The following is a 4964-nucleotide window of genomic DNA, read 5'->3' as shown; positions in this document are numbered from 1 at the left end:
CTCTCCATTGTGCTCCAGAGGAGCCAGGAAGGATTTCATGGTGGTGGGTTATGAAATCATAGAATCCCAGCATGGTTTGGGTTGGAAGAGACCTTAAAGTTCATTTTGTTCCTCTCCCTGCCGTGGGCAGAGACACCTTCCACTGGACCAAGTTGCTCCAAGCCCCATCCAACCTGGCCCTGAATAATTCCAGGGATGGGGCAGCCAGCAGCTTCTCTGGGCAATAATAACCCCTGTAAGAAAGAATTTCTTCTCTCCCTCCCTCTGCAAGCTGCTTCATACCTTCATACCCAGGGATTTAGGGCTTATGTTCATACATTGCTGTCAAACAGAATTATGAAACGGTCAGGATATGTAACATCTTGATTTGACCTTTATCCTTCAGGAGAAGTGCTGTGACTGGTGTGGTGGATGCTGATGGATCTTTTTGCTCTCTCTTCCACACTGATCCTCTCTGGCTGTCCTGGTTTTGCTGCATTCCTTGACTGCTGTTGTGCTCTGCAGCTCAGTGTTTGACCCTCGAGAGCAAACACAGAAGCAAAATGCTCCTCAAGTTCAGGTTTCTGGAGATGATCCCAAAGAACATTCCCAGAGTACCTGTGATATGAAGGAATCAGGGATCACTGAGAATGCTGCAGTGAAAGAGGCTGTGGCTGACACAGCCCGTGAGCTGCGGCACGGCCGGGGTGAGATGGGAACAGCAGCCCCAGGTACACAGTGTTGGTCACCCTTGTGACCACTGCAGTGGGGGGCTTAAACTCAGATCTGCTTTGCCTCTCAGTCAATCTGCCACTGTGGGGCTGGGGAAGTGGCCAATGCTGTTCTGCAATGAATCTGGGGTTGAAAAGCCTCTTAAATCAAGCAAGTAGCAAAGGGCAGAGATCACCGAGCACCCTGTACCAACCCAGAGCTGTCCCCGTGCAGAGGGCCAGCCCTGTCCCTGCCTGCCTGCCAGGACCTGCAATCTGCAGCACAGGCAGGACTCAGCTTTCCAGGCTGAATCTACAAGGGCAACATTGACCTAATTAGTGTCTGAAACAAAGGGTGGAGAAGGACTTGCCGCCGTCTGTTGCAGCACGAAACGCTCTCCCTCTCCTTTCGCTCTCCTGGTCCCGGGGATTCATCCCAGGCAGGTGCATCTCTGATTGCAGCAGGTTTTGAATCCTCTCCCTCTCCTCGCGGGGATGCCACATGCTGTCTTCTGACCTCGTTAGCTTCTCCTCCTGTTCCACTTCCCAGCCCCGCCGATGTGCTAATTACCACAAAGCAATCTGCAGGAATGCTCCTGGAGCGGGGTGAGGGGAGGGAGAGGAGGGAGAGATGCTCTCAGAGAGCCGTGGGGGATGGAGCAACTGGGTGAGCAGGGAGCTCAGTTCAGCAACGCTGATGTTGGAGCTCACCCCAGGCTCTTCCCCTGCACAGGCAGTGCCAGGTGTGACTCCTGGGTGTGGGAGAGCCAGGGTGGTCCCACACAGGGGGTCTGCAGGGCGGGCTGTGCTGCCTGACCACAGGGCCAGCTCTGGGGTCACACGTCCCCACAGCGGCTTCTGTGGTCATGGCACACGAGTTCCAACCAAGAGCACTGATGTGCTGTGCAGGATGAGCCTCCAAGGCTGACCTTCACTGATTATCCACCCTCATGCAGCTCTAAATTCCCCTTGGACCAGCTCCTGCAGGGGGACAAGGCAGGGCTACCCGTCTGTCCGTGGGCAGGCACAAGCTGGCTCTGCAGGAGAGCTGTGGAGCCGTGGCCTGAGCACTGCTGTGAGGGAAAGGAGAGGTGTTCACTGCAGGACTGCATCCCCCAAATGCAGTTAATGGGCTCCCAGTCTTCCACAGGCAGAGCTGGAGTGTTCTCAGAGCACGGACAATGGTTGAAAACGAGGAAACTGTAGGGCGTTGGAGTTTGGGTTGATTTTGTCCAGATGGAATGACAAGATTTTCCTCTTCTTTCCTAATCAATGAGAAAGAGTTCAAAATGGAGAGAGGAAAAACAGCAATTAAGGAAACAACCAGATCCTGATGCCCTTTGCCTTGACACAAGTCTAAATCTGTTATGGCTGGTGGGATTGTATTTATACTGAGCCAGTGTGAGTGAAATTAATGTCAGCTTCACTAAACTAAAAGCAAGACAAAGAAAGAGAAAAGCCAGTCCCTCTGACTGTGTCTGAGGAGTGATTGAGGGAGAGGGACAGGAGGTAATTCTCAGGAATCACATCCTCATGGTGAAGTCTGTTGGAGCGAGGGAAGATATAAGGTGCCACCTCACCCAAGTGCAAGGCCTTGTTGCCACTGGGATGGTGCCCTTGAGGTCTGAACACTCCTGCACAGTTCCATGACTTGTGTGATCCCAGCTGATGCTTCTCTCTGTTTTCTGATTTCAGTGACCACAGAGCTCAGCTGGGGTCTCAGGTTTTCCTGGAATTCAATATTTGTGTCATGTTTTGACTGCAGAAGCTCCTGGATTAATCCAGCCCCAGTTCCTCTCTGAATTCATCTGAGGGTGCATTTTGCTTGGGGGCTGTGTCTTCCCTTTGAGGCTGACCCACCTTTTGGTAGTTTGAAGGAAGTGCCCTTGCTCTCTGCTGCCATTCTCTACCCTTGTCTTTCAAAACTTTCCATTGTTCTCTTCTTCTCTTTTTGCTCCTACTTTAATTACTTGGTTAATGGACCCCCCACCAGCCTCTAGCCTTCTTAGACCTTTTTGTATATCACACACTACGTGAAAAGCAAAGGTTGCTCTGTCTGCCTGCATGTACTCACATTCCCTTCTCACCTCATTTATTTTGGATCTTGTTTTCTCTTCTGTAGCTTCAGAACTGTGGGCCACATCCAGTGGTGGGAGAGCCAAGCCTGACCCACAGTTGCTGGAAGCCTGGCACTGTGCACTGGCTCTCTGGCTTTGCTCTTCTTGCATCTTTTCTATTCTGCAAAATGTGATTTATGCCAAGGTGCTTGCCTGGGATCTGAGCCTCAGACTACAGGCAGCAATTCACAGTGGAGGCCTAAAAGGGCTTAAAGGACTATTGCACCCTGGACCCTTTTTGCTCCTCCCAAGAGCCATTCAGCTGCATCTTCCCCCAGAGACCTGCTCAGAGTCACTGAGGACACTGAGCCTCTTCCTCACGGTGCCTGTTCTTACCTCTATCAGCACACAAACACAACAAGGAAATACTACAGGTTGTAGCACTGGAGCAGAGCAGGGGCCAAACCACACATCCCATCTCTCTGGTGACAGGTCATCATAAGGGAAAGTCTTCCTGAGTTGGTAACAATGCCCTTCTGTGCTTGCAGGGTGGGGGGATCATCAGTGGGGCTGTGGATCCCCCAGGTGGGACGTGCTCCCCTCTGTACTGTGCAAGCTGCTTCCAGGCTGAGCCCTGGCCCAGGGCACAGGCAGTGCTGCCTTTGGATCCCTGGGATTGCTCCTGTGCTCCTGAGTGTGCCCCTGGCAGAGGTGTCCTGGCAGGGCTGCTGCACTCAGTGTAGCAGTGTTCTCCTCTGTAAACCTACAGACACTTCCAGGAGCAGTGTCCAAGATGCTTCAAGGACATCCCTGCTCAGTGGACACTTGTCCTGGACACAAGTTCAAGCTGTTCAAAAAGCCTCGAAGCAGCTGTGTCTGCAGAGCAGGGTGTTGGGAGACTGAGCTGGGAGCAGATCTGCAGGTGCAGCACTGGAAATGCTGCCCAGCTATTCAGACCTTGGAGAACATCTCCATGTCCTTGCCAGATGGCATCTTTACCTCTGAGTCGTGTCCTCTTCACCTCGGGCATCCTCTTTCCTCCCTCTCACAGGGCCTCTCCTGCCACTGCAGCAGGAGATGGGTTTGCTCCTTACTCGAGGAGTCTGACCAAGCAGTCAGTGCCTCTGGAGGCGCTGAGAAGGACACAGAGGCAGGGCTGTGAGCCTGAACCAGTCCCACTGTTCAGCTGCTTCACAGGTGAGCCCAGGGCACATCAGGACTGCTGGGATTGCTGCTGGCTCGGAACTGTCTCAGCAGCACTGGCTCCACGTTCATCTTAGACCTGCTGCTTGCCTTGATGGTTGAAGAAACCCATTAACCCTTTCAGGCTGGAAGTGTCAGAGCTCCTGTGGGTCTGCTTTCCATGGTGATCTGAGACCCTGTGGGGCTGTGGCTGCTCCCCTCTGTGCTGGCTCTGCCACCCAGAGCTGCTGGGAAGGTCCATGAGGACCCCCAGCCAGTGGTGCTGGTGCTGAGCAGAGCTGACCAGGGAGCACCAGGCCCAGCTCCAAGATGTCCCTGCAGCCTGACTCATCCTCCAAAACATGGCCAGGTAAAAACAGCTTCTGGAGGGGGCACTGAGTGCAAAACACACTTAGGTGGAAGGTGTAAAGATGTCTCAGTTTCTCGTGGTGCTTGAGGAGGAGGTGCTGCTGCAACACTGATATTTTTGGCATGAAAAAGACTTCATCTTCTTTCCTCCCTGCTCGTAATGACTCATCTCCAAAGTCCACCCTGTGCTGTTCCTTTGTGGGGCTTAGACCTGCCCTGGCAGAGGAAGGGGAGTGTGAGGGCTGCCCAACGTGGGTTTTGTGCCCTCCACTCTAGGACAGCGGCACAGAGGAGGTTGCACCACTGTCCCTCAGCAGCAGTCCATCCCACAGCAGGAATAGTGCCTGTCTCTCTCCTCACAGCCTCTGGAAAGGACTCAAACTCCAAACATGATCACTCCTTAGGTGGGACAAATGCCACCAACACCTTAGCTTTGCTCCCACCAAAATGTTTATCTAGCAGGCAGCTCTGGAGCTGTTTCATAGACATTTTGGTATCTGGATGCACGTGAATGGGAGGTGACTCAGCTCTTCCTCCCCAGCCTGCTTGCAAAGGGCACATCTACAGTGTGATGTGTTGCAGAAAGCCAGCACCTCAGTGGGCTCATTTGAGGAGCCCTGTACACCTGTGACAAACAGCAATGACCCCCTGCATTTGCCCCCTCGGG

This window comes from Myiozetetes cayanensis, unplaced genomic scaffold, assembly GCF_022539395.1.
Source record: "Myiozetetes cayanensis isolate MyiCay16 unplaced genomic scaffold, myiCay2020 scf31, whole genome shotgun sequence".
Lineage (NCBI taxonomy): Eukaryota > Metazoa > Chordata > Aves > Passeriformes > Tyrannidae > Myiozetetes > Myiozetetes cayanensis.
The sequence above is the reverse complement of the archived record's forward strand: the minus strand, read 5'-3'. Positions refer to the sequence as shown.